The 18640-nt window shown below is 38.1% G+C and overlaps 1 protein-coding gene across 2 annotated transcripts in view; it reads right to left on the reverse strand.

The window, feature by feature from the left end:
* DLGAP1 (DLG associated protein 1) overlaps nucleotides 1-18640 on the reverse strand; it is a 791550-nt gene that overhangs the window by 679043 nt on the left and 93867 nt on the right. The gene's annotated exons all lie outside the window — the stretch shown is intronic.

Raw genomic sequence — 18640 nt, forward strand, 5'->3', positions numbered from 1 at the left:
GAGAATAAAATATAGTTAATACAAATATTTCTAAAAATATGTAACTACATCATCATAGTCATTGCTAATAATACGGTGCATTTTCTTCCAGACTGTTTTTCTATGGTTTCCTTTTTTCTAGATATAACAATACCAAATCTTGTTTTCTTAACAGAATATAAACCGAAGTTTTAATAGTTTGTAAATATTTTATATTTACATTTTATATTTTCTGGAGGAGGTCCGGTAGCTCTGTTATTTTTCACTTTATTATTAGTATTAGCAAATGCAATCAGATGAAGTAAATCAAGAATAATAAGTGGTAAAACTATTTCTACTAGTTGATATGATACCTGGAAAATGCTAAAGAATCAATATAAACAGTACCTCAAATAATAGAAGAATTTGGTAAGGCAACAGAAGATGACAATATTCATAAATTAACACCTTCCATAGACGCTGCATTATAAATAAGTAACATAACCATAATGAAAAAGATGGGGAACAACAGAACTAACCTAAGTAAACTTCAGAAACAGTGTTCTGATTGCATACATTAAAGCTGAAGACACAAGTGGTGAATTGAACGGGTAATAAACATTATGAAAACTAAAAAAAAAAAAAATTAAGCTGAAGACAAAAGACCTGTACACATACTGCACTCTAGTTAAAGATTTGGTTTCTCACAGAGGTATAAGACTGCAATTGTGAAACTACTTTATGTACATTTTCAGACTGAGTTAATAAATACATTGATGATAATAAACAAAGTTTCTTGGTGTTAAAAACAAGAGCTACTAGAAACATAAATTGGCTAGAATGAACTCTGATGATGGACTAGAATCAGATGTATCAATATGAACTCATGATTATGTGTGTGTGTGTATACACACAAATAGATGTAAGACAGATACAGACATGTGTAATGTGCACGTGTGTATTTGTATATACACAACCATCTCCTATTTCTGTCAGGGGAGAGAAATCCTAGAAGCAATTGTGAAAATTTATTGAACACACCAAGAATCCAGAACTTGGTTTCCAAGTATTCTTCTTCAATAAGAGGAACCCAAAATCCTGGGAGGAAGGCTGATCTCAGGAACATGGCAAAGATGAGCACGACAAGGGAATGGGGCAAGGTTAGTCCTCAGGATCCTATGGGGCCAGAAAGTCAGCACAGTGCTCAAACTGTGATGGCAGGTCAAAAGGAAGCAGGAGCCAGCCTGAAGGTGCTCCTGATGGCCAGATAATCATGAACTTTATCTCAAGGAATAACAAATATCCTTGGGTTCATACTCCACATAAGTGATTGAACAAATAAATAAGGATGAGATAACTCACTCTTAGAGAAGAATTCAAATTAGTAAATACAGAAGGAATGATGCAAATAGAAAAATCAACCTCTCACAACCACCACCATAATAGCTGTTACAGAGCCATGAGTCAGTGATGGAGGCTAAAATTAGTGGACAAAGATATACGAGAAAACAGGATACCTGTATATTTCAAACTGTCTCCCCACAAGATACTTACGAACTACAAAGGGCAAAAAATGTAAATTTATAGTGCAGAAAACTGATAAATTAAGTGATCAAACTTATCACCACTAGGAATAGGCATGTCAACATCGTTTACCTCCTTATATGACTCACTGAGGTCACAGCATCGCTTCTGGGGTATTCTTGCCAAAAATGAGTAATCTAAATTTCATCATGAAGAAACATCAGACAAATACAAATCAAATGACATTCCTCAAATTAACCGGCCAGCACTCTTCAGAAATATCAAGGTCATAAAGATAGACAAAGTCTAGAGAAGTTGCTCAAGTCAAAGGAGAATAAAGAGACATGACAACTAAATACAATATGTCATCCTAGATTTGATCCTGAAATAGGAAAAAGACATTTGTGGCACAACTGGAAAAATTTAAAGAAGGCTTATAAATGGCACCGATTTTTATAGCTAATATTAATTTCATGATTATTTAATTGTACTACAGTTACATAAGATGTCAACATGTAGTGAAGCTGGGTGATAAGTTTATAGGATCTCTTTGTCCTACTTTTGCAAATATTTTGTAACTCAAGTTACTTCAAAATGAAAGTTTAAAAACATTTCAAAAGTACTTGGGAAGTGAATAGCAAGCTAAATTCAAATATAATAGGTGAAACAAATGAATAAAAATGAATATGAAAACAATTGAGTAGAAGCAAGATATATAATGGAAAGAAACCAACTATGCCAAAAGTTGTTTTTTAAACTCTTCATAAGACAAAGAAGGAAAATGAAATTGAGTAATAACCACATCTCTACAGTAAATAAAAGGGTGTTAGAAATAGCTTTACATTAGTAACTTATAAAACAGAACAGCTAGAAAGGATGTGGAGAAAAGGGAACCCTCTTGCACTGTTGGTGGGGATATAAACTGATATAGACACGATGGAGAAGGTCCGTCTAGTCAAAGCTATGATTTTTCAAGTAGTCGTGTATGGATGTGACAGTTGGGACTATAAAGAAAGCTGAGTGCCGAAGAATTGATGCTTTTGAACTGTGGTGTTGGAGAAGACTCTTGAGAGTCCCTTGGACTGCAAGGAGATCCAACCAATCCATTCTAAAGGAAATCAGTCCTGACTATTCACTGGAAGGACTGATGCTGAAGCTGAAACTCCAATACTTTGGCCACCTGATGTGAAGAACCGACTCATTACAAAAGACCCTGAGGCTGGGAAAGATTGAAGGCAGGAAGAGAAGGGGAACAGAGGATGAGATGGCTGAATGGGATCACTGACTCGATGGACATGAGTTTGAGCAAACTTCGGGAGTTGGTGAAGGACAGGGAAGCCTGGCGTGCTGCAGTCCATGGGATCACAAAGAGTCGGACATGACTGAGCGACTGGACTGAACTGATGGAGAACAGTATGAAGGTTTCTTTAGAAAAAACTAGGAATAAAACTACCATATGACCCAGCAATCTCACTACAGGACATATACCCTGAGAAAACAATAACTGAAAAAGACACATGTACCCCAATGTTCACTGAAGCACTATTTACAATAGCTAGGACCTGGGAGCAACCTAGATTCCACTGACAGATAAATGGATAAAAAAGCTGTGGTGCATATATACAATGGAATGTTACTCAGCTAGTAAAAGGAACAAACTTGAGACAGTTCTAGTGAGGTGGATGAACCTAGAGTCTGTTATAGAGAGTGAAGTAAGAGAGAAAAATAAATGTCATATATTAATGCATATATATGGGAACCAGAAAATGGTACTGATGAACCTATCTGAAGGGCAGCGAGAAAGACTCAGACATAGAGAATGGATTTACACACAGCAGGGGCAGGAGAGTGTGGAACTAATTAAGAGAACAGCATTCAAATATATACATTATTGTATGAATAATAGTTAATGGGAAGTTGCTGTAGAACACAGGGAGCTCAATCCGGGCTCTGGGACAACCTAGGGGAGGGTGATGGGGTGGAAGGTGAGAGGGAGGTTCAAGAGGGAGGGAACATATATGTATCCTTATGGCTGATGTATGCTGATATTTGGCAGAAACCAATGCAACACTGTAAAGCAATTATCCGCCAATTAAAATAAATTTTAAAAATAAAAAAGCAGAACAAAGTCAAGAACTCACCACATATATGGCTGTCTCGTTTATGACAAAGATGCCATCCCATTAAGTATGGAAAACAATGAATCAAGTTTTCCAATAAGTAGCACTTGATTGAAAATGAAGAAAAGGACTACTTCCCCCACACTATATCCAAAATGGAAAAAATAATTCCAAATAGACTGTAGACTAACATGAGAGGTAAAACAAGACAGCTTCTAGAAAAAATGGCTAAAATTACAAAAACCAAGTGTTGAAAATGATATAAAGGAAGTGGAATTCTTATATGACTGGTCCACGTGTAAACTGGACAGAAGAATCATGATAGCTGTTATATTCATAAAAGCCAAAACTTAGCATCAAAGCAAATGTCTATCAATAATAGAATCAGTTAATAAATTACACCAGTTATAAAATTGACTGCTCTATAGCCATAAAGAACAAACAACTGTTGCCTACTACATAGAGCAACCAGACATTATAGTTTAAAAAAATTCAAAAGAACATAATTTATCATTCCAATGATATAAACTCAAGAAACTGATGACAGTAATTTATAGTAAAAAAAATGCATTATACTGATTACTTCTGGAAGGTATTAAGAAATGCAACAAGCGAGTTCTTCGAGCTGGTGATAACAGTCTGTGTCTTCCTATCAGTAGGGGTTATACCGGTATAGTAACACCTTGTATTCATTAAGCTGTACATTTTCATTCATGTACATGCATGTGTCATATTGTATGTAAGTAATACATCAGTAAAAATTGAAAGTTCTTTTTCTTGAATGAATCCTCTTGCCTTCATTTTCATAGTTTAAATATTTTACCTATCAGAGTTTTCCAAGGGATGCAATTAAAATCAGGTATTAATTTCTGAGAATCCATTTCGCCATCATATAACAGAAAAAAGGAAAAGAATGGTTTTTATTGTCCAGCTCCTTTGCTAAAAATGAATGCTTAGCTCTCTGTTCATTAAGAGTGAGAAAAGATATTATCCTGTCTCTTACAGTAAATGCTGACTATTCCATCCATTCAAAGTGTATTTCTTTTCCAAAAAATTGAGGGAAATGTTATTGGATACTGAACAGTTCAGTACTCTGGGATGTCTCAGAAAAAATATTTCATGTGTGTACCAAATCTGATTATTCAAGAAAAAAGCAAACTTAAAATGAGGCATAATAAAATCATGCATTATATTTTTTTCTAAATAAATACTTCCAGCCATATAAAGCTACTAATGCAAAACATATTTAAATTCTCCTTAACATTAAAAAATGTAATCACATTTTCCCTCAATAATTGTGAAATTTCTAGAATTTTCCATTTCCACCAATTCAATCCACTAACATTTGTTTGAAATCTTTTTAAACTGTAGTCCTCCATGATTTTTTCCTCTGGAAGTTACACTTTTAAAAAAGTGAATAATAAACAGTCCTTTTCCTTCCGGATTTCATATTCTGTCCCAGAAGACAAAATACTACAATATTTCTGAAGCCGCCCTTGACATAGGAAAGGTAGGGACTAGTCACAGAGGTACTGACATCTACCAAGAGCATGTAAAAATGCTCAAGGTCTCCATTAGCCTCTATACTCACAGGTCCTATAATACAGTGTCTTGAACATGGCCGGGTACCAATATATTTTTTTTCTAATTTCCATAAGGGAAACACAAGAAAGAAAAAGTTCAATTACAAGCAATATCTTCTGTGAAGAGAAAAAAACACATACACAGTCAACTATAAAAAGCAAAATAATACAATAAATTCAATCTGGCAGCTGGGATATGTTCCCATTATCTAGACATTTTACTTATTTATCACCCTTCTGTTCAACACTATTGCCAGGTAAGTGAGGTATTATTGTCTATTTCTAAAATGTCATTGCCAGACACAGGAACAAAAAAAGGAACTGTTATAGGACCATTTCAGTTCAGTTCAGTCACTGTCACATCCAACTCTTTGAGACCCATGGACTGCAGCAGGCCAGGTTTCCATGTCCGTCACCAACTCCTGGAGCTTGCTCAAATTCATGTCTATCAAGTCGGTGATGCCATCCAACCATCTCATCCTCTGCCGTCCCCTTCTCCTCTTGCCTTCAATCTTTCCTAGCATCAGGGTCTTTTCTAATGAGTCAGTTCTTTGCATCAGGTGGCCAAAGAATTGGAGCTTCAGCTTCAGTCCTTCCAATGAATATTCAGTTGATTTCCTTTAGGATTGACTGGTTTGATCTCCTTGTAGTCCAAGGGACTCTCAAGAGTCTTCTCCAACACCACAGTTCAAAAGCATCAATTCTTCGGCGCTCAGCTTTCTTTACAGTCCACCTCTCACATCCATACATGAGTATTGGAAAAACCATAGCTTTGACTAGATGGACCTTTGTTGGCAAAGTAATGTCTCTGCTTTTTAATATGCTGTCCAGGTTGGTCATAGGTCTTCTTCCAAGGAGCAAGCGTCTTTTAATTTCATGGCTGCAATCACCATCTGCAATGATTTTGGAGCCCAAGAAAATAAAGCCTCTCACTATTTCCATTATTTTCCCATTTATTTGCCATGAAGTGATGGGACCAGACGCCATGATCTTATTAGTGCTTTGAATGTTGAGTTTTAAGCCAGCTTTTTCACTCTCCTCTTTCACTTTAATCAAGAGGCTCTTTAGTTCCTCTTTGCTTTCTGTCATAAGGGTGGTGTCATCTGCATCTGAGGTTATTGATATTTCTCCTGGCAATCTTGATTCCAGATCTTGCATGATGTACTCTGCATATAAGTTAAATAAATAGGGTGACAATCTACAGCCTTGAGGTACTCCTTTCCCAATTTGGAAAGTCTGTTGTTCCATTTCTGGTTCTGTTGTTTCTTGTCTTGCATACCGATTTCTCAGGAGGCAGGTTAGGTGGTCTGGTATTCCCATATCTTTGAGAATTTTCCACAGTTTGTTTTGATCCACACAGTCAAAGGCTTTAGCATAGTCAATGAAGGAGAAGTAGATGTTTTTCTGGAATTCTCTTGCTTTTTCTATGACCCAACGGATGTTGACAATTTTCTTTTTGGTTCCTCTGCCTTTTCTAAATCCAGCTTAAACATAGGACCATTTGAGAAATCTTATTTCCCCTAGAAATTGATAGAGTTTCATAATATATACATATTTTGGCCCATTATATTTCAATGGTTCTCTTTTGACTTTTGATCTGTTCTTTTCACATGGAGAAGGAAATGGCAACCCACTTCAGTATTCTTGCCTGGAAAATTCCATGGAAAGACGAACCTGGCGGGCTACAATCCATGGGGGTCACAAAGAGTCGGACACAACTGAGCAACTAACACTTTTGCTTTTCTACTCTTTTCACACAATAGAATTTCTCAGTTTCTCTGAATTCAATTCTTCCTAAGCCATTACCAATGTTTCAATTTGCAGGCTGGATCTAATTACTGAAGCATTTATCAGAACCCAGGTAGCAACATGTTATTATCTTACTAATTAATGCTCCCCAGGAGACTCTGGAATGAATATAGGCCACTCTGAAAAAATAATGACCACTGAAATCATAGCCCTAACACATCGTAAGACTGCATACCCTAACACAGTCCATTTCATTAGGACTTTAGTAAAAGATGAAGAGGTTAACCCCAGAAACCTGCAGAGCAGCATAAAGATGATACGGGCTTGTGGCTAAACCTTAGCACACAGTCCCCAGGTCTGCCTTCATGATTCTGATAGTGATGCAAACGCCACAGAAAGGAATTTTAAAGAAGAATTACATAATCCTCTCTCCACCAATTGTTAGCTTGTTTGCTGTAGATTTAAACACTGCCACAGGCTTCTAGTGGTTGGCAACTCACACTGTGGAAAATGTCACTGGCTTTTGCTATTCTACTAGCTGTGCTCCACAGAGCAGAAAATTAAGCCTGACATATTTGGGGGAGGAGTTTTCTGGTTTGTAAGAACTTATAAAAATAGCCATACTTATCTATTCCAGGGTCACATTTTTAAGTTCTTGGTCGCGCTGAAATAAACAATTTTAATACACGTGCTAAGTTCTTAGTTCCTTCCCTAAGGCAAACAGATTTTCATTTCTAACTTTAAAAGAAACACACACACAGTAAAAGAAAATACTTTTGTATCTATAGCATATGAAAATTTAAAAAGTCAATATCTAAAACCATACATTTCTGCTTCAGTTTATTCTGATTTTGAATAAAGCTTAAGTATTATAACTAGTCACTTATAGCATTTCATGATAACAGATTTGATGCACAAATATGACAGAATCATGAATTTCCGCTACACTTAAATTTACTTTGTTTCATACATTATTTGAATCATGCTACAATGTAAGACTAATGATCCCTCTTTAGTTGGAGGTTTGTTTTTGCATATTTGAAACATTTAGATGCATTTTTTTCCACCTATTATAGGTGACATGTAGTTCTACCATAGGAATCACACAGACTTCCTGACCAAACTTAATTTACAAATGTGGAATAAAACTATGAGTTACTGAAATGAGTCATGGAGTAAGATCCTCACTGAAGAAAAATACAGTACTGTTTCTGGAAAACCACGGACTTTATCATTCAGAGGCATCTGTCAACTTCATCAAAACAAGGACACACCTTCCTATCTCTTGCCAAATTTCTTTCTTCCCCAAGTTTGTTCTTTCATGCAATCTCAAAGAAAGGAACTATATCGGGCATCTAGATTCTATCTATGGTAAGGACAAACAAACCTGACTCCACGTTGGATCTGTTTCTTTTAGTTTAAGCTTTGTATTCTATTATTTTTTAAGTAATAGGGAGATCAAATCCGGTGCTCTGTGACAACCTAGAAGGGTGGGAGGGATGTACAAGAGCAAGGGGACACACACACACACCCACACATATATATGGTTGATTCACATTGATATCTGGCAGAAACTGGCACAAAATTGTAAAGCAATTATCCTCCAATCAGAAAGAAAAAAATGTGGCCTAATAGCTTGAAATATTCAAGATAGCCCATTCACAAGACTCTCACCTTTAAAGGTATAACACTTTTCCATTCTTGAAGAGACAAAAAGTTGCAGAATAGAGAATAACATGCGCCTGGCTGGAGGCTTACAGGCACATCATGACCTAACCTAGGAGGGCAGTGGGAAGAACAAAGGATTCCAGCACCAAGAAGTCTGCAACAACCAACCAGTCCTTCTCCCTCTCCTAGCCTTTAAAAATGCTTTGCTGAAATCCTTCAAGGAGTTTGGGGTTTGGGGTGTGAGCCACCCATCTCCTTGTATGCCCTTGCAATAAACCTTTCTTTGCCCCAAACCTTGGTGTTTCAGTGTGTTTGGCCTCACTGTGTGCTGGGCAGACACATGCGTTTGGTAATGTATCCATCACATGACAGGTCCACTTTATTATACATGACAAGAATTATAGCCTTTGGAGAAAAAAGCTCCTAAAGCTCTGTCTTTCCCCAGCTCCTCATGTTTGTGCAAAGCCAGCAGTCTCACAGCACTGCTTTCTCTCACTGTGGCTTGGAAAGACATCCTCTGTCTTTTTAAAGTTCTATTGATCACACTAATGACATTTACTCAACACCTGCTGAGCAAAAGTCACAGTTCCACCTGCTCTAAGGACACAGAAACACACAGGCCATGGCATGCCTTCCCTTCAACAAAGACGAATGTCCTCTGATTGCTGATTTATAAAGTAGCCCTGGATGCCTGACATGTCCTTCCAGTCCTAGCAGCCAAAAAATCTCTCATCCACTTACCCGCACCTGTCATTTTGTCTTTCCCATCTTGCTTGCTTGCGTGTTTGCTCCATCGTGCTAGACTCTTTGTGACCCCATGGACTGTAGCCCACTAGGCTCTTCTGTCCATGGAATTCTCCAGAGAAGAATACTGGAGGGGTTGCCATCTCCAGGTAATCTTCCCAACGGGAGACTCTCCAGGGGATCCAGGAGATCAAACCCACATCTCTTCCATCTCCTGTACTGGCAGGTGGATTCTTTACCACTGAACCAGCTGGTAAGCCCTGTCTTTCCCGTAAGTGTTTCCATTCAAACTAAGAAAAGCCAGCATTCCCTGCACCAACCACCACCATTCAATCTGTACATGCTCTTCTCTTCAAACAGACACTGATGACAGTATTTTGCAGGAAATGTCTAAGCCTTAATTCTTATGTGATTTAATGCTTCTTCATCAATGATGCTCAGAGTGTGACTCCCCACTATCTTTGCATGAGTGATTGCAAATCCCAAGAGAGAGATTTTGACTTTTTGAGCCCTCAGCACAATTAAACACTAATGTCCACTATGATTATGAGGACAATCAACCCAGAATTACAGGTGCTCCTTTACTCACTCCAAAGAGTCTGCCAAGCAGAAACACAGGCCAAAAGGCTATCTATGAAGTCCAGGGACCAAAGGCAAGAAAGCAGGCATCTGGGTAACAATTCTGATTCTTAGAAAACACCCCTGTTTTAAATGAGGACAAGGATTTACTGCATTTAAAACACAAACTGACACACGCTGAAGCCCTGGTTTTCACTACCTTCAGAACCCTGGGCTGCTTATCTCCTACTGTGTTTTACTTTATATTGTCTTGTTCTTTTTCTCTTTCTGGGTCCTGAGGTATGCCCTGGATCAATGAATCTCTCATTGATTCATGCCCTGAACATAGGGCAGCAAGTCACAGGTTGAGTCCATCACCTTTCTCTAGCTGACATGTTTTAAATGACCTGAAGTATCTACATCTGTTCTTTTATGTCATTATAAGCAGCACCAAAAGGGAGCCCCACAACAAGCCAAACAAGCCCAGCCCATCCTCCTCCAGGTCCTCAGAAGGCAGCAACCAACACTAGCAAGGTCCTTGTCTCCCATCACAAGACTATCCCTGCTCGCTGTAAAAGGCTTTCTGTGGCCTTTGGCTTTTTGGTTATTTTTTGTATGATGAGCAAATCTAGCTTAGAGAAAGCATTATTTTCAGACTGACAAGTATTCTATGTCTTAAAAATGTAGAAATCATGAAACTGTATGTATAGTATACTTTATTTATACAGACACATCGCAGAGATACAACAGGCCTGCTTCTAGGTCACTGCAATAAGGCAAATAATCCAACAGAGCAAGTCACGCACATTTTTTGGTTTCCTGGTGTGTATGAAAGTTACATTTATACTACATTGTAGAGTATGAAGTATGCAACAACAGTGTGCCTAGCAAACTAATGTACATGTCCAATTAAAAATACTTTATTGCTAAAAAATGCTAACCACCATCTGAACCTTCAGCAAGTTATAAATCTTTTTTGCAACAGTAACATCAAAGATCACTGATCATCATAATAAATATAACAACAATTAAAAGGTCTGAAATTGTTGAGACAAAATGTGGCACAGAGACCCAAAGTGAGCAAACCAAGAGTAAAGCAATAAAACCGGGATGTGGGGGCGGAATCCAAGGTCGCTATATTATCTTAAATGTCCAGTTTTCAGCAAGAGACTTGAAACATGCAGAGAACAGGAAATTGTCATCTGTAGTCAGGAAAAGGGCTTCCCTGGTAGCTCAGCTGGTAAAGAATCTGCCTGCAATGCAGGAGCCCCTAGATCGATTCCTGGGAAGGGAAGTTCCCCTGGAAAAGCGATAGGCTATCCACTCCAATATTCTTGGGCTTCCCTGGTTTCTCACATGGTGAATAATGTGCCTGCAATGTGGGAGACCTGGGTTTGATCCCTGAGTTGGGAAGAACCCCTGGAGGAGGGCATGGCAACCCACTGCAGTATTCCTGCCCGGAGAAATCCCCATGGACAGAGGAGCCTGGCAGGTTATAGCCCCTGGGTTCGCAGTTAAGACATGACTGAGCGACTGAGCAGCAGCCGCAGTCAGGAAAAGGGCAGAAAACAGCAACTGAGTGAGTCTAGAGGTAGAATTTAGAAGAAAGAGACTGCAAAGTAGCTCTTACAAATTTATTCAAGGAACTGAAGAAGCCAAATTAAAAGAATTAAAGTATGATGACAATGAGATTTTTAACTAGAGAATATAAGAGAAATTGTAAAGAAATGAAAAGTTGTAGAGTGAAAAAAAATACAGTAACTACAACAAAAAGTCACAAAGGATTCAAAAGCATGTTTGAGGAGGCATAAGAAAGAAAAAACTTAAACAGAGGATCAACAGAAATGGTACAATGTTAGAAACAGAAAGAAAAGAATGGGGAATGAACAGAGACCTAAAGCCTACCATCAAGAACACTAACTGATGTGCAAATCAAGGTCCCAGAGGGAGATGAGAGAGAAAAAGGAATAGACTATTTTTGAAGAAATAATGGCCAAAAAATTCCCAAACTTGATGACAAACTTAATCCACAAAACGGCTAAAGGTTTCCAACAGATAAAAAGAGCTACATCTAGAAACATCATGGACAAATGGCTGAAATGCCAACGTAAACATAAAATCTTGAAAGACACAAGAAAAAAGAAATGACATATCAGAGAGCTCAGGAAAAGGATGACGTATTTAGAATATTGGGCATAAAAAAAATCAACTGAGAATCTCATATCCAGCAGGATTTCCTTTCAGACATGAAGATGTAGAAAAGATATTCACAGACAAGCAAGGGCTGAGATAACTCACTGCTAGCAGACCTGCCCTAGAAGAAATTCTAAAGAAAGTCTTTTGGCTGAAAGGAAATTACACCAGATGGTAACTTAAATCCACAAGAAGAAATATAGTGCCAGAAAAGATAAATATATAGGATAATATATAAAAACTGTGTAAATATATTTTTTCTTCAACTAACAGTAAAGCTCACAGTATAAAATGAGTAATGCACATCTCTATTGTTGGATTTATAAGAGATGTAAAAATACGACAGTAGTAACACAAGGATATGGAAAGAAATGTAGCCATATTGCACCAAAGTTTCCCTCTTAAAAAGCTAGAAACAGAACAGCAATCTAAACCCTAAGAAAGCAGATTCCACTACCTGGAGAAGTTTAGAAAAGGCAAATTTACAGAGACAGAAAGCAGCTTAGTGGCTACCTGGGGTATAAAGGCAGGAACAAACAAGAATTGACTGCAAATAGCCTAAGGGGTCATTCTGATGTGATACAAAATAGCCTAAAACTGGATCAAAATGATGACTGTGTAACTCTATCAGTCCAGTTCAGTCGCTCAATCGTGTCCGACTCTTTGCAACCCCGTGAATCGCAGCACGCCAGGCCTCCCTGTCCATCACCAGCTCCCAGAGTTCACTCAAACTCACGTCCATCGAGTCAGTGATGCCATCTCACCCTCTGTCGTCCCCTTCTCCTCCTGCCCCCAATCCCTCCCAGCATCAGAGTCTTTTCCAATGAGTCAACTCTTCGCATGAGGTGGCCAAAGTACTGGAGCTTCAGCTTTAGCATCATTCCTTCCAAAGAACACCCAGGGCTGATCTCCTTTAGAATGGACTGGTTGGATCTCCTTGCAGTCCAAGGGACTCTCAAGAGTCTTCTCCAACACCACAGTTCAAAAGCATCAGTTCTTCAGGGCTCAGCTTTCTTCACAGTCCAACTCTCACATCCATACATGACCACTGGAAAAACCATAGCCTTGACTAGATGGACCTTTGTTGGCTAAGTAATGTCTCTGCTCTTTATTATGCTATCTAGGTTGGTAGTAACTTTCCTTCCAAGGAGTAAGCGTCTTTTAATTTCATGGCTGCAATCACCATCTGCAGTGATTTTGGAGCCCAGAGAAATTAAGTCTGACCCTGTTTCCACTATTTCCCCATCTATTTCCCATGAAGTGATGGGACCAGATGCCATGATCTTCATTTTCTGAATGTTGAGCTTTAAGCCAACGTTTCCACTCTCCTCTTTCACTTTCATCAAGAGGCTTTTTAGCTCCTCTTCACTTTCTGCCATAAGGGTGGTGTCATCTGCATATCTGAGGTGATTGATATTTCTCCCAGCAATCTTGATTCCAGCTTGTGCTTCTTCCAGCCCAGCGTTTCTCATGATGTATTCTGCATATAACTCTATAGGGGCACTTTAAAATCTCAGGCAAAAGTAATGAATTTAATTGTATGCAATGTATACCTCAATAAAGCTATTAAAATGTAAATTATTTGATTGGTAGTGGAAAAATATGCATGAAAATTGCACAAATAAATGAAAATCTGTGTTACTAAACTGAAGAATCATAGGCAGAGACTTAAAAATACTCACTTGATCCTTTCTTTACAATTTTATAGTCAATAAAATATCATCTAGTTTTATCCATTAGAAATGAAATACTTAACCTATTTGGCTGTTGTCTTTTGTCTTAATTATTTAAAGATTTTTTTTTAATGTCAGTATAAATACATCTTGACTTTCCTCTTAAGCAAGATACTCTGTTTTTTTTCAAGTAGAAAAACATTAAGATTGCAACAAATTATGACAATTTTGGCCAAAAATCTATAAACATCTAGATATTGCCAGATGATGCAAATATATATTCTGCAATAAAATGCCTTGTGATCTGGATTCTACTGAGCAAATTTCCAATATAAAATAACCTAAGTCATCCTGAAGCCTGAAAACAGACTATCTAGATCCCAAATAATCATCTCTTGTCCATGGGGTCGCTAAGAGTCAGACACAACTGAGCGACTTCACTTTCACTTTTCACTTTCATGCACTGGAGAAGGAAATGGCAACCCACTCCAGTGTTCTTGCCTGGAGGATCCCAGGGACAGAGGAGCCTGGTGGGCTTCCATCTATAGGGTCACACAGAGTCGGACACAACTGAAGTGACTTAGCAGCAGCGGCAGCAAGATATTTTTAGTTGTAAATAAATCTATGTTAAATCAAGCTATCAAAAATGGAAAAATCTGAACCATTATTAAGGGATATGGGGCAGTTGAATTTTTCTTGGAAAATTAGAGTTCTGAGAAAACAAAATCTAATTTTTGTTAATATAAAGCTATTCATTTCTAAGTCTGATAGAAAAAAAAACTAAAGAAGTCATGTATTAATACAAGGAATGTTTCTTGCAGGAAGTGAAAAATCTTAGATACTTTAATCCAAGGGTCAGAGAATATGAATGGAACAGAGTCTAAATCATGTGTTAAAATTTCATGAAGGAGTGATCAGAAAAAAAGAAAAAAACGTCCATATATGGGTAAATGTCCTGAATGGGACAATGATGAAAAGAAGCTGTAATAGTGTAGATGAACTTATACAAATGATTTCAAAAAATTTGGTTCTTCCCTGATTCCTAATTCTTGAAGATTCTCACTATAGTAAGAACCTGTCAGTCACCCTTTCAAACGCGAATTCTTCCCGCCTCAATTAAGATGCTTCCAGACACTTTCCATGCATACTTCTAGAGGCAATATCCAAAGTCAGTAGTGCTTCTGATCTTTCATGTCATGGATCAAACACAAACTAGACAAACATATAGACAGGCAGTAAAGTAATCTTGTAGAAAAATTGATTTTTTGCTCTTCACTTTTGTAATATGTAAATGGTATGTAATAATTTAGGATATCGCTCAGTCAGTCCAGGAGGGAAGGACAAAGTTTTCTTATTCTGCAGCTGCTGAACAAAAACAGCTAAAACTGTGCTAATCTAGTACACTGGCATTTTCTTTGCTGACCTAAATTACAAAGCACTTGCTTCAAGACGATCAAGCAGACTAATTTTAAACACCAATTACGTCTAACACATAATATAGTTAGTTATTCAGAAAGAGCAGTGTAGACACATCAAACTGGCATAGTCTAATTTCAGAGAAATTAGCTGGCACATGGCTTTCAGAAGTCTTTGAAAAATCACCTGGTCAATGCTTTGAGTCAATATTTTTAGATTCAAAAATGTATCCTTTATGATCACTTTCCTAATTTTATCTTCTTTAAATTGCTTTCACTTCATCTTACCAAATAAGTTTTCCTTTACAACAAAAACTGCAAACTTTCTAATTAAATTCAAAGTATCTACTTCTTTCAGAAGCACTGAGAAATCAAGTTAAAAATTTAGCAATTCACCGCAATGTTATACAAAATTAAAATGATTTACAAGGACAGAGGGAACACTCAGAAACAGTAAATTAGCTTCTTAAGGAAACTTAAGTTTTTTTTTAAAGGGACTACTTTAGCATTTAGCTGGTTACCTGCTTTGTTAAAAATGCTAAAAAGAATTGGTGAATCTTTTTAATCAACATTTACTTGTACAATGGATATAAGCAATGTACAATTTTCTTGGGCTCCAAAATCACTGTGGATGGTGACTACAGCCATAAAATTAAAAGATATTTGCTCCTTGGAAGAAAAGCTACGACAAACCTAGACAGCATATTAAAAACCAGAGACATCACTTTGTTGACAAAGGTCTGAACAGTCAAAACCATGGTTTTTCCAGTAGTCATGTACAGATGTGAGAGCTGAACCATAAAGAAGAATGAGAACCTAAGAAGTGGTGCTTTTGAGGCGTGCTGCCACAGAAGACTCTTTAGAGTCCCTTGGACAGCAAGGAGATCAACCCAGTCAACCCCAAAGGAAATCAACCCTGAATAATCAATGGAATGACTGATGCTAAACCTCCAATACTTTGGTCACCTGATCCGAAGAGCCAACTCATCAGAAAAGACCGAGGGCAGAAGGAGAAGGGGGCGACAGAGGATGAGATGGATGGAGTCACCAACTCAATGGACATGAGTTTGAGCAACGCCAAGAGACAGTGAAGGATACAGAAGCCTAGCACCCTGCAGTCCATGGAGTTCCAGAGTCGGACACAACCTAGCAACTGAACAACAACAAATACACAAATGTATTTTTAGCAAACTTTAAAACAAACATCAATACACATATGGTATGACTACACTGGGGTATATTCATGATTCTCAGTAAAAAGTCCATTTAAATACAATACCAAAGACATAGCTCTGATGGTGGTAAAATCAGACACATCACCATGGCTACAGTTTTGTTCTGATGTATGAAGCATTTCCTAACTAATTTTTCCTTCCTATTCTCTCCCAATTGGGCCAATGATCCTTAAATTTTATGGTTTAGATGTTGTGAGGTTTAATTTTGTGTCACCTTGGCTAGGCCCCAGTATCCAGGTATTTGGTCAAATGTGTCTGGATATTGGGCTTCCCTGATAACTCAGCTGGTCAAGAATCTACCTGCAATGCAGGAGACCCCGGTTTGATTCCTGGGTTGGGAAGATCTGCTGGAGAAGGGATAGGCTATGCACTCCAGTATTCTTGGAAGCTGCTATATTTTTCGATGAGATTAACACAGAAAACAGATTTTCCTCCATAATGTGAATAGGCCTCTTCCCATCAATTGAGGGACTTTAGAAAAAGACTTGCCCCAAGGAAGAGGGAATTCTGCCAAGTGACTGCCTTGAAACTTCAATTGCAATGTTAATTCTTCCCTGGGTCTCCAGACTTCTGGCCAGCCCTGCAGACTTGCCAGCCTCAGGTTCTTCAAATAAATAACTTGATACATAGATTATATCTAGATACATTTAGTATTCTTTAAGTTCTATTTCTTTGGAGCATTCTGACTACTACAGATTTATAATGCTTTTTTAATTTTAACGGTGGTTAAATACTACTGAAAGGTCTTTAATACAGAAATGATTAACTCCTCCATGGAATGCCATTTGAAATAAAACTGCTATTAAAATTCATAATTCTCCTGGTTGATAAGAGGACAGGGAAAACCAAAGGCAGAAAGCTGGTCTTTTCTTCCATTTCCTCTGTTTCCCTATTGCAAACACTGATGCAACAGTAACTGAAGTAAAAGACTACTACAAAATTTTAAGCAACGCAGCTGACCCCCGCCCTATGTCAGAGAGAGCTAGCTCTTTTTCCAGTGGAAGGAAACAGGTTCAGATAAGCAAAGACAAGTCTGGAAGGTCACAAAATCATCGGATGGGAAAGCCAGAAATAGAAATGCCCCTCCTGTGTCTGAGATGTACTCATCAGTTGGAATCATTCTCCGAGTTTTTGGTACATTTATGTGTGTGTGTATTGCATTGAGAAAAAAGCTGAGAAGAACCTACCCATCCTTACATTCTAATGCAAACTGTCATCAAGAACTACAATCATTATGCAATTTCTTACTTGTCCACGACCTCTATTTCTTTTTCTTTACTTCAAATAACTTAACATTGTCTGCTTCCCCTAGAACTGTGACAGCTGTCTATGGACCCTGCCTTAGTCTTTCCACAGTCAAAATGAACAGCCAGGCACAATGTCAAGAAGTAAAATCATAGGCTTCACTTTAATGCCACAGGAAGTGTTGGACAGAGTCAGGCCCAGGCTCTTGCAGACTGGAGAGGACAGGAATTTTGCCCAGAGTGAAAGAGAATAGAAAGAAGTATGTGGATGGAGATAGGGGATTGGCAGGTAGATTTAGGGAAGAAAATCTGGTACAACTCTTGCCTCAGTAATAAAAAAAAGAGAGAGAGAGAGAGACAGAGACAGAGAGAATGGTATTCAAAGAAATGGGACTAACACAATTCAGTGATAAAGGCACAAATGACTAGGGAGGTGATCAAGCTGGAGCTTCCTTCAGGAGGGCAGTGATACAGATGTGAATGCGCTGTTGTACCTATTCCTCTTATAGGAGTAGAATCAGGGAGCACCACTGTTGGCTGGAAACTAGAGGCTGGAAACCACAGCTGTCCTTTGGAATCCATGGGGCATTGGTTCTAGGATGCCCCAAGAGTACCAAAATCTGGAAGCCACAGGCACCAAGGGCAGACTGTAATTGAGAGGACAGCACTATAGTCTAGGTGAAAAAGAGAGACTTAAGTCTTAGGGAAAAGGTAGTAAGGCTAGAGGGAACAGGTGGATCTGATCAACCATGCAGGAGGCAAAAATCAGCAGTATCTACTGAATATTCTGAATGTGGAGAAGAAAGATTTTGGCATGAAGCATGATCTGAAGATCTGAGCTGAGTTAGAGAAGGGAGACGAAACACAGATCTCGGGGAGAGGAGAATGGAAAAGGGAGATGGTAACATGATAAATACAAAGTTTTTATGGGATATTCACAAGGAAATGTTCATTCATTTACTGAAGATGGAAGCTC

The sequence above is a fragment of the Ovis canadensis genome, chromosome 23 (genome assembly GCF_042477335.2).
Source record: "Ovis canadensis isolate MfBH-ARS-UI-01 breed Bighorn chromosome 23, ARS-UI_OviCan_v2, whole genome shotgun sequence".
Classification (NCBI taxonomy): Eukaryota; Metazoa; Chordata; class Mammalia; order Artiodactyla; family Bovidae; genus Ovis; species Ovis canadensis.